Source organism: Agelaius phoeniceus, chromosome Z (assembly GCF_051311805.1).
Source record: "Agelaius phoeniceus isolate bAgePho1 chromosome Z, bAgePho1.hap1, whole genome shotgun sequence".
Classification (NCBI taxonomy): Eukaryota; Metazoa; Chordata; class Aves; order Passeriformes; family Icteridae; genus Agelaius; species Agelaius phoeniceus.
In genome coordinates, this window is record NC_135303.1 from 14,206,327 (window position 1) to 14,218,458 (window position 12,132).

The 12,132-nt window shown below is 44.1% G+C and overlaps 1 protein-coding gene across 2 annotated transcripts in view; it reads left to right on the forward strand.

Annotated features, from left to right (window-relative positions):
* Window positions 1-595: 595 nt before the first annotated feature.
* LOC143692093 (uncharacterized) overlaps window positions 596-12,132 on the forward strand; it is a 90,543-nt gene continuing 79,006 nt past the window's right edge. The window contains exons 1-5 of one of the 2 annotated variants that reach the window (XM_077171645.1): window positions 596-1,049; window positions 4,383-6,721; window positions 7,475-7,567; window positions 10,430-10,559; window positions 11,277-11,409. The gene's annotated coding sequence lies outside the window, so the exon portion shown is untranslated. The remainder of the gene's footprint in view (window positions 1,050-4,382; window positions 6,722-7,474; window positions 7,568-10,429; window positions 10,560-11,276; window positions 11,410-12,132) is intronic. The other variant, XR_013179951.1, reaches the window with a different exon arrangement.

Consider the following 12,132-nt stretch of genomic DNA (forward strand, 5'->3'; position numbering starts at 1 on the left):
ACTGAATATGTGATGTGGGAGGCGGCATGGAGAAGGGAGGTGGTGGGGATCCTTCCCTCTTTGTGGGTGAACCCCCACACGGGGCTCGATCGTAATGGTGAAGGCATCTCGGTCGAACACCTGTGTGGGGAGAGAGTTTTTGCTGACAGGCCGTTCCAGGCCAGAATCATCCCGCCTGAAGTATTATGGGAGAGCCGGAGAGCAGCAGAGAGGGCTTTTTTAAGGTTGCCATCAGGGGTGCCTCAAATTTCCTATTCAAAGATCATGCAGCAAGCTGACGAGCCATTCATTCTTTTTGTTGAGCGTCTCTGGAAAGCCACTGAATTGCAGATGCAAGGGAAGGAGACCAGGAAAGAACTCCCAAAGGAAGTGGCCTCCACCAATGCCAATCCAGCCTGCAGGGATGCTATCTTGAGCCTGCCGCTGGACCTTCCTCCAACCCTGCAGCGGATGCTGGAGATCTGCGCCCACAAAGTCTCCTTGGCTTCCAGGGACCTTGACCCAAGGGCCCGACCACCGCCCAGACGCGTTGCTGCTGCTGATACCTGGGATGCCACTACAGTTGACCCTGCTCCTGCTTCCCAGATGAGCCATCCACCGCCATCCAGTACCCCTGGGCCGGTCCACAGGGGTACTTCCCCCTGCCATCTGTGTGGACAGTTAGGGCATTGGATGCCTGACTGCCCCCTGCGGAAGCAGTTTTATGAGTTTAAAAGGGGGCAGGGACTTCGGGGGAACCCCCTACCAAAAAACTACGAGCTGAACGCAGTTCCCCCTTGCATGCAGAAATAAATAAGGCGGGTTCAACATCATTATGCAGGGAGGGGAAAAAGGGAAAACCACCTGGCACCTCAACCAAATGTGACTTTTTTTTACCGGACTTGTCATGCTTATCAATGCCTCCGACCTATGCCCATTCTAACCACCTTTTCCAAAATTGAACCTTTCAGGCTGCAGCTGACGGAGCCACTCCATCTGAAGGACTCCGATTTTCATCTTGTGACTGTGTGCCCGGAGTGCCCAGATAACTGGGGACGGATCAGCTGTGGGTATGTAGTTGTCGGAGACACAAAATTCACACCATCAGAGGTAAACATTGTCCCGGGTCTCTTGACATCAGACCTGGGGCAATTCTCAGTGGGGCTGTACTGTGTCCGCCCTCCCCTCTTCCTGCCCAAGGGACAGATTATTGCTCAGGCCATTCCAGTGCCTGAGCTAACCTGGGTCCCAGGACCGCCCTCTACACCACCTCAAGACGAACATCCTACGGTGGCCTGTGCTCAGATCCTTGGGCGGGAGAAACCAAAAATTACTTGTCAACTCTTGAGGGGAGGAGACCAAATACCCCTTAAGGGTCTTTTGGACACAGGGGCAGATGATCATTCCTTCTCAGGAATGGCCGTCGCATTGGGAATTGCAGGACGTGGCTGGTCATGTCCGTGGTGTTGGGGGTCTTCAATTGGCCAAACAATCAAAGAGCACCGTGCAAATTAAGGGGCCGGATGGGCAATCAGCGTCTATACACCCATTTGTTTTGGATTATACAGAACCCCTGTGGGGGAGGGACCTCCTTGCCCAGTGGGGAGCCTGAATTGACCTACCAGTGGCTCCTCAGGTTTTTCAATTAGCAGTCGCTGCTGAGCGCTCTACCTGGAAACTGAATTGGAAATCGGACAAACCAGTATGGGTAGCGCAGTGGCCGCTCAATGAGCTCGTCAAGGAGTAGTTACTTAAAGACAACCTGGTGGAGACCATGTCAGAGTGGAACTCCCCAGTGTTTATCATCAAAAAGCCAAACAAAGATAAGTGGTGGCTCCTTCACAACCTCCAACAAATTAATAATATTATTGAAGTTATGGGTCCCCTCCAACCCGGGATGCCGTCCCCGACGATGCTCCCTCAAAATTGGAATCTGGCAATTATAGATATCAAAGATTGTTTTTTTCCATATTCCACTTCACCCGGACGATGCCCCGGGTTTTGCCTTCACGGTTCCTGCCATCAACCGTAAGGCCCCAAGCAAGCGCTACCATTGGTGTATTCTTCCTCAGGGGATGAAGAACAGCCCTGTGATTTGCCAGTGGTATGTCGCTTCCTTGCTGTCCTCCATTCGTGCAGCCGCCGAGGATGCAATAATATATCATTATATGGATGACATCCTCGTTTGTGCTCCGACCGACAACATACTCACACACGCACTTGACCTGATAATCAATGCATTGACTGCTGCAGGGTTTGAGCTTCACAGGACAAGATTCAAAGGATGCCACTCTGGAAGTATCTGGGTTTGGAGATAAATAAGCGGACCATTGTTCGGCAAAAATTGGTTATTCGTACAAATATCAAGACCTTGGCAGATGCCCATCAGCTGTGTGGGTCTTTGAACTGGGTAAGGCCTTGGCTGGGTATTCCTACTGATGTCCTAGCCCCTCTTTTCAATTTATTGAAAGGGGGAGAGGAGCTTAGTTCTCCTAGGGCCCTTACTCCAGAGGCTCAGGTAGCACTGGAAAAAATCCAGCAATCCATTTCGACCAGGCAGGCCCACAGATACCAACCGGGTCTCCCGTTCAAATTTATCATTTTAGGGAAATTGCCACACCTCCATGGGGTGATTTTTCAATGGGACGATTCTATCAAAGGCAAGGACCGAGGCTCGGAGGACTGCCTCTTGATCACAGAGTGGGTTTTCCTCAGCCACCACAGGTCCAAAAGGATGACACGGCCATCAGAGCTGATGGCAGAATTGATCAAAAAAGCAAGATCGCGGATCAGGGAGTTGGCGGGGTGTGACTTTGAATGCATCCACATTCCAATTAAATTAGAGTCGGGCCAATTCAAAAGATGATGATGAACTGCTCGAGATTAATGAAATGTTGCAATTTGCACTGGACAGTTACACTGGCCAAATTGCAGTTGATTGGCCAGCCCACAAATTGTTTTATCAAGAATTCTCATTATCATTAAAAAGAATTCAGAGCCAAACCCCTTTGGAGGCACTGACTGTGTTTACCGACGCGTCTGGAGCATCCCACAAGTCAGTAATGACTTGGAAGGATCCTCAGACTCAGCGGTGGGAGGCCGATGTTGCCAAGGTGGAAGGTTCTCCACAAGTTGCTGAGTTGGACGCTGTTGTCAGGGCCTTCGAGAGGTTCTCTGAACCATTCAATCTTGTAACTGATTCAGCGTATGTCGCTGGTGTAGTGTCCAGAGCTGAAGAAGCAGTTCTTCAAGAAGTGTCCAACATTCCCCTATTTAACTTGCTCTCAAAATTGGTAAAACTGATCTCCCACCGAGAGCAACCTTTCTTTGTGATGCATGTCAGGTCACACACTGATCTGCCGGGGTTCATTGCAGAGGGCAATCGAAGAGCTGATGCCCTGGCTGCTCCTGTTCAGATGGCCCCGCTCCCAGATCTGTTTGGTCAAGCTAAGATCAGCCACCAGCAGTTCCATCAGAATGCCCCTGGCCTGGTTCGTCAGTTCCAGCTCACACGCAAACAGGACAAGGAGATCGTGGCTACATGTCCACAGTGCCAGTCCCATGAGCTCCCATCACTCAGCTCTGGAGCTAACCCCCAAGGTCTTTCTAGCTGCGAGGTGTGGCAAATGGATGTTACACATATCCCTTCTTTCGGCCACTTGAGTTATGTACATGTTTCAGTGGACACTTTCTCCAGTGCAGTCTACGCCTCCGCCCACACAGGTGAGAAGGCAGCTGACGCCGAAAAACATCTTGTGCAGGCGTTTTCTGTCCCGGGCATCCCCAAGGTCATCAAAACCGACAACGGCCCAGCATACAAGTCCAGGGAACTGCGAAGTTTCCTGCAGCAATGGGGAACAGAGCACAAAACAGGCATCCCCTATTCCCCAACAGGCCAAGCCGTGGTGGAGAGGACCCACCAGAGCCTTAAGAGGGTTTTAGAGCAACAACATACGGCTGTGAAGGTGGAATCTCCTCATGTCCGTCTCGCAAAAGCACTTTTTACTATCAACTTTCCAAACTGTTCCTTTGAGAATTTAAATCCTCCAATAGCGTGACACTTTGGGCAACACAACCAGCTGCAGCTGAAAGCCAGGCCTCCGGTCCTAGTTAAGGACCCGGAGACCTGGAAAACAGAAGGGCCTTTCGACCTGATTCCCTGGGGGAGGGGATACACTTGCGTGTCCACTCCCTTGGGGCTTAAGTGGGTACCATCTAAGTGGGTCAGGCCCTTCCTTCCGAAAAAGGCACCAAAGGTTGGAGGCGTGGCACAGGTTGAGGAGGCTTGTTGGAGGAGGAGGCAGCAACCCTTTTCCCTTGACTTTGATGTCCTCTAAGTTTCCCTCTGGGCAGAACCAAAATTTTAAGTTCACCTTTTCACCCTGTTTTCTTTGATGTTTCAGTGACACCCCATTCAAATGGCCTTCTCTCCATCTACCATCCTGCTGCTGGTGACAGCACTCGGGTCCCACTTTCCACCTTCAGGCACCTGGATTGTCCCTCAGCCCAAAGCCCATATCTGGAAGACGCTCGTGAAAGTCCTCGGCCAAGATCACATCTGCCTCAACACCGCATCAGCAGAGGACCCGATGTCGTCCTGCCTTGTGGGGATCCCTCTCTCTCCTAACGATTTCCCATCTCACCTTGCTACCTCCTTCGCTCCCCTGATAACCCAAAGAGTTGCCTATTCTCTCGGTTTTAATCCCACAGATGGCTGGAAAGACAGAATCCAAGGTTTGACACCTTTGGATTCCGAACCCTTAAAATTTGAATTGCTCGGCTCTGCCAGTGCCTCCCTCTGTATTCAGTTTATGTTCGCCCCCAACCCTCTAGATAGATCATTTCAATCAGTTAGGCAGTTCAAAAAAGAATACATTGCCAATTTATGGTGTGGAATCGTTGCCCATATAGAGATGGCTTCCACCTTTGATTATAAACCTTTATCCCTACCCCGTGGTGTGTTTTTGGTTTACGGAGACTGAGCATGGGCAGGCATCCCCTCTTGCCTTATTGGAGGCCCTTGTACTTTCGGACAGCTGTCGCTGTTTACACCCAACAAAACCCAAATTAATAATTGGATTTTAAAAAATGTCACACTGAATTTGGCCCGTTCCAAAAGGGATCTTATAAATCTTGACCCAGAGTGTGACTCCGAAATTATTCATTGGTCTAAACCAAAAGGAGTTGCGGTCACTGTGTTTTTGCCCTGGGTATCCGCAGCCAAGGCTCTAGGCGAATTGGCCCACCTAGAGTGTTGGGTAGCCAAACAAGCCAATCTTACATCAGCCACATTATTGGACCTCCTATCAGAAGATGAAATTACAAGGAAGGCGACTTTGCAAAATAGAGCAGCCCTCGACTTTCTGCTCCTCCTTCACAACCACCACTGTGAGGAATTCGAGGGCCTCTGCTGCCTCAATTTATCATCAAGGGCCGAGGACATGAGAAGTGCCATCAAAAAGTGCGAGGCATGGTAAACGACATAAAGAAGGAAACATCAGACTGGCTGGGGGACATCTTTTCAGGATGGGGCTTTTCAGCCTGGATGAGGTCAATTCTAAAAACTGTTCTGTTGGTTCTTTTTATTTTAGTTGTAGTTTTAGTTGTTTGTTCTATAATTTGGAGTCTGATGAAGAGACTGCTGGGTAGGATTGTTCCTACCCTCGAGGCAAACCAGGTGGTGGCTCTGGGACCATACAGCGAAGCAGAAGCTTCGGAATCGGATCGATCGGAGGCCTCCTCAGCCGTGGATGACGACCAATGGGCTTCTGCACCTTTCATCCTGAACTCAGACTGCCTTAGTCAGACTCAGTTCACCTCATTTTAAGTTTTTGGTTTTGTTTTTTTTTTTTTAATGAAAAACGGGGAGATGTTGTGTTATTATGCTCCCCCGGTTTAAGCTGGAATGTTCTGTTACCCCCTTTTTCTGTATAATGGTTCTGTCTGGAATTCCCCTCTTTCCCAGTTATCTGTCCATCACCGGTTACCCTGGAAACCCGCACCCTTTCTGTCACCCCCAAATACCCCCCTTTTATCCAGAATCTTCGGTGCTATACATGGAATTATTGGGCCAGGGACCGGGGTCCCACCTTTGAGCTCTCTCGGTTGGCTACCCGTCCTGTCACTCTGATAAAGCCCGCGCTCACCGTGGGCCCCCATTCGCTGCCTGTCTGAGCTCTCCCCCTCCCGTTTCTCCTATATAACACGTGTATTCCCTCCCCCCAGGGCCCTTCGGTACGGCGGCTTCCCCTGGGTGTTACTCCGCTTTCTGGAATAAAACCTGGACTGGTCCCGGTCAGGGGACACTCTCCCATCCCTGTCTGTGGTCCCGTGCCTTTCTGTCCGCCTCTGGCAGAGCTGACCGCCGAGCCGGCGCGCCCCTGTTAGCGGAGCGGCTCCCGCGCGCCGTGCCGAGAAACCGCGCACTCCTACCGCTCCTTCTGCTGGCTGGCGGGGACGGCGGCTCAGGCGGACCTTTAAAGTCATGGCTGCTACAGATGTGGTCTCTCCTCCTCTATTGAACTCTCTACTGCAATACTTTATCTTTGAAAAAGTACCTCTTGATGTTTTTATTTATTCATGTACCTATTTATCTTTGGGAGACAAACGCTGCCCTGAACAGCATTGCCAGGAAGTTGAAGGATATGAAGGCAGAGCACGATGGCTGCAGCAAGATCCTGAGGCTTCAGGCCAAGCATCTGGATTTCAAGAATACACGACAGGAGTATCTCATCAAAGAACTGTAAGTAAAGCTTTCTCCCTGCTGCTGGGAGCCTCAGCAAGCATTGGCAAAACTGAGCAGTTTCATTTTTGAAACCTCTGAGTTAGGCTATGAGTGCCTTGTGTTTGATGAACAAAATGCAGAGCATCACTTGGCAGGAAAGGTGGATTCATTAACTGAAGTGCTTAGAGTCAGCTTCAGTCTCACATACTTGCTACTTTGCTTTACCTGTCCAAAATGAATGACTTCACTTGTATCTGTGTAACTTTAGGTGTCTTAAATGACTTTTTTTTCTTGATCTTTGTTGCATCACTTGAAGGCAGGAGTCCTTTTGGAGTGTATTGTTCTTTTCAAATCAGTCATCAGTCTAAGTGAAAATATTTTTTTGACAGGAAACAGTGTAGTTAAAATTGCATGTGAGTTTCTATTATAGCAGCTCTGTAGTTACCGCTATTGCTAGAAGCATTTTTTCAATTGAAATTCCATGTCCAGGCCTTTACATGGAGATAAGTATCTGCGAGTATAAAAAATGCAGCAAGAACATAATCCTACATCAATCTCTTTAACTAAACAAAAACTTTTATTTTAATATTCTGGATATGTAATTGTTTTCTTTTACTTATTTATTGATATGAGTTTTCACAGTTCCAAAGTGCAAGTAGTTCAGATGCCACAAATTGGTTTATGGAGTCCCAATAAACTGAAGAAATTAAGTTGTCTTTGCATGATGTTATCATCTTTCTGGACTTGAATATTTTCAAAATGTACTTTTAGGCAGAAACAGTGAAAATAAAGAAACTGGAAGAAGATGCTGCAGCAGCAAGATTAGCACATATACAATGTAAATCTGCTACAGAAATCATGCAGGTAAACTTTTAGTTAAATATGTGGTAGAAGTTTACAATGAAACAGAAGATGAAAGAAGATGTACCTTGTAAAGGTACAATCTTTGAAAAATGCCAGGACTTCCTTGCTCCAGTGAAAACACTGAGTAGATTTTTTGCAATGAGTGTCAAAATTGCAAAAGGTAATAGAAAAATATCTCCTATTCTCAGGGGACTATCAAGTTAATAGAATAAATATTAAAATAAAATGTCACATTCTTATGTTTGAGAGTTCAAAGTAGCATTGAAACAGGGAGGGGAAAGGAAATGTTTCACAATAGTTAAACTGTTAAAATGTTCTGTCCTGTATCTTTGGAATGGGTACTTAGATAATTTTGGAGATACAGTGCATACATCCAACTTCTCTAGGTGTGAGATATTAATGCATCCTGAGACTGCAGTTTCAAATTTCAGCTGAGTACATTTTGGCTTCAAAGCTATTATATCTGCAGTTACCAGAGAAGTTTGAATACATGAAAAAATGTAATATGTATACTTGAATATCAAATTCTTGTGTTATTAAACTGTATCACACAGGGTTTGATCCATTAAAGCAATTAGGGTTTATTTTAAAAAACAAGTATGAAAAACCTGTAAGATAATTGCTCAGTGATCTCATACTGACTAACAAAGCCTTCCTATTGGACTTTTGAAAAACCAGACGAGAAAACAAGAAATAATATCATCTTTTTTTTTCACCAATAAGCATTGACACTTTCTCAGTTATTTTCTTATGACCTTCTCTAAGTACAGTCCCTTAGATTTCTGAAGTGATAATTAAATAAGTAGTGATGATTCAGTTTTCTTGATTCCTTCTCTACTTCTACAACATACAAAGGAACTGGAGGGTAGCATTCCTTGAAGTTAGAGATTTATCTTTTATAGGTGAAGAACTGGTAAGGTTTCCTTCCTTGTTTATGTACATGAACAAGCTCCACATGCGCTTTGCTCTGAGTGCAAGTGTAGCGTTTACTGTTAATCCCACCTTTTTACGAGTCTACTTAAAAAAATAGAATTCCCCTGGAAAACTTCAGTAATACAAATAATTGAAAACAGGAAAATCCAAACTCCATGAAAGGACAGCAGAATGTGCTTTTGGTCAGCATATCTATTTCTCTCTGTTTTGAACTTTATGTATTAATACGTTTTTACATTGTTCAACGCTTTCCAATGCTGTATAGAATTAATAGAATGTATTCAGCTGTAAAAAGCAGAACAGAACAGCAAACAGCATTAAAGACCATGGTAGTCTTTCCTAACTTCCTTTAACTGCTTCCTTATCACTTGGTAGTTGAGAATTCAAGAACTTGAAGGCGCTTTGAATGAAGAGCAACGTGGCAGGAGAGAAGCTTTTTCAGGGGTATCAAGGAAAGATTTCAGATAGTCAGAAAATGCATGAGAGAGGAAAAAAAGTGTAAGTTTCCTTTTAAAGCTGTTATAAAATGACAGTAGACACTTTGAGTACAACTTGTAGTTTACATTCCCTGCAATTTTCAGTCAGCAGAAAATCTGGTGCAATGTGCCAAACCAAACTAAAGGTTCAGAACCTGGCAGTCCATTAATAACAGGCCCATATCAGTAACCAAAGGTATTGTGAATGGTACAGATAATAACTGGCCTATTACAGATCATTTGCCAAATAAAAAAATTTGAAAATCATACTTATGGTTAGGTCCAGCCTCCAGTAGTGGTTGGGGTGAGTGTAGGAAAACATAGCCAGCAGGTCTAGAAAAGATGGCATTTCTATATACACTGATATTATTATGAAGACATTATTTTCCACTTACGTGACTCAGCTGGATCTCTAAGACTCCTGTCAAGAAGTTGTGTATCATTTATAGTGGGTAATCTTTGTTTTCAACTTTTGAATGGCTGTAGAAAGCTTTAAATGGTCAAAAAATATTGAAATGTGTGCGAGCAGAGGAAATCTCTTGGGATGTTTCCTGGCCAGCACAGTCTGCTGTGCCTGTGGTAGCAGAACTTGGGTGAGCTCTCTTTCAGCCTAGAGCTATATGGCTCTGTATACACAGGTGTTTATGTTGACTTACACAAGTAGTAGTGGAGAAGGAAAGAAACTGTTTTTTCCTACAAGAAAGGAAGTTTGTGGCCTGAGCAACTCATACAAGATTCATGGTGATGGAGATGTTTTTAGTAAGATACTTAAAACTTGAGCTGGAAAAGCCTTTGTCATCCTCTGCAAACATCAATTTGAAGCAAGCTTTTGGTTTTCCTGACACTGTGCCTAAATGCTCAGGCAATCTTTTTAAATTCTTCCTTGGATTCCTGTCTCTGCTTCTGTCTCCTTTATATACTATCGTTTGGCCTTGGAGTTTCCTCTTCAGCTGCCTGTTTCGTCATGCCGGGCTCTTGATATATCTGTTTTCCTGACTGACACAGTACAAGAACAGATTAAAATTCTGGGCAGTCTGCTTTAAAAGTCACTCCAGAGTAGAGTCAGGCATGTGGAAACCTTAAGAGCAAGAACTGTACTTGAAATCAGGATTGATGATGCAAGATGTGACATGGTCTCTCTGAAGACCATGAAGCTGTTGTGTTAATAAAATATGAAGAATTCTGTTTCTTATATGTAACTTTGAGGTCATATCCAAATAATCTTATGAACTGCATGCCACGAGGCTTGGTAACTGAAAATATAACCTCTTGAAAAATCTTTCTTAGAAGGAATATAAATTTCTTCATTCAATTAAGAAAGGCAAGCAGTTTCAGCATCCATGTGATGTGCTAAAGTGGTATCTGGCAAATCCATTGATTATCCTTTAAAAGAGCACAGTGCATTTGCCAAAAGTAATTTTGGGTAAAGTATCTTTGTGTGGAAACTTTCCAGTTTACAGAGACAGCGTTTATCCTCCAGTGTGCAATGGAAAGACCAGGTTGAGGAAAGGAAGGAAACTGAAGAATCCCCTGGGACATTAGTGACTCCTCCTGGCAGCTTCAGCCTGCATGAAGGCTCAATAGTAAGGAAAAAAATGTGGCACACATTGTTTAGTTTAGGTGTTTTTTAAAACATACTGTCAAAATATGCACTGTGCTGAAGATTTGCTGCATTTGCTGTGCTGAGCTGTGGAAGAACTCTGCTATACTCTTACCCTTTTTGTTATTATGCTACCTTTTAAAAAATTTAATACATGAATAAATGTAACCAATGCCTTGGAGAAGCTAATTTGAAAATTGTTTTTTTAAGTATGGGTAGGATGTACTGGCATTCCTAATTAAGGCATTTTGTAGATATGGATCGTCATTTCATGTGAAGAATGTTCTGTCTTTCTACCCAACTTTTTTGTCACGTTTCATTAGCTACCATTGTAGAAATGTTTATTTCTCTTTCATACACTCTCTTAGTTTCAGTGCATGTATTTGACTGTAAAAATTGCTTGAAAATTATTTCAAGCTTTCAGATGGAAAAGCAGGGGGGGTTATTTTGTTGCTGTTTTGTTTTTTGCATGTTTTGCTGTGGTTTGGCACATTGGATGTATTTTACTGGATTATTTTCTGAAAACTTTCTCCTCTTATATGACCACTTTGGGCCTTTCTACTGTCTTTACTCAGCTACACCTTGAATAACAATTTTCCCATCTTTTTGCATAGCAGTATGGACAAAGGAAAGTTCTTAGCATGTTTAGAAAATCTCTCCTTTCATTGTGTGGTTACATTTGCTCTCTTTCTACTCTTAGCAATATAAAACTTTTTTGGTGGTGGCTTGGAAACGTCTCCTCTTTCTCTGTCAGAGCTCTGAGCATGGAAGGTGCATGAGGTCTGTTCCCTGTGGACAGGAGCAGAGACCTGCATCAGAGAGTCTTCAGATTTGTGGGTGTCTTTTGTTCACTTGATGGAGTTAGTCCACACTTTGTCTTAGTGCTGTCCACTGCCCAGGCAGATCTGTCATTCATAAACTGGAGGCAAATAAAATCAGGATCTTCTTTTTTCTTTCTGGGAGAATAACAGCTTCTTCCATGCAAGCATTAATGTATTAAAAGACATTTGCTGGCCTACTTAGCCTGAAAAAGTCATTTCATCAGGCACAAAAGGAATATATATAGAGAAAAGCAACTGTCTGCCTTAACTGTGGGCATTAATGATTGCTATTTCTAACTACAAAACACAATTGCAAGCTCAAAATATTCTGCTAGAAACTTAAAGTGCTTGCTAGTTGTTGCTGTGGTAGGAGGTTTCCTTTTTATTCTTATTCCGTAGTAAAATATATGTTATACATGACAAGAATTCAGGACAAGATTCCATTCATGATCAAGATTTCTGATAATGGAAACAGTATTTAATGCTAGACTCAAAATTAATGTTATGTTACTGAAAGGTTAAAAAAAAAGATTGTCTCGCTGTCATATTCATAGAGCTGGTTGTTTTAATTGTTTTACTCAAAGGATTTCAAACCACAAGACTGTCCTGAGCAGGTGATAAAATATTCATTTTTGGAAGAGTTGTATTACTGGTTGCCTTATGAGATCAGGTATTTATTGCCTTGGATGGCTTTGCATATTTCCCAAAGCTGTTTGTATTTGTTTGGGAAGCAGA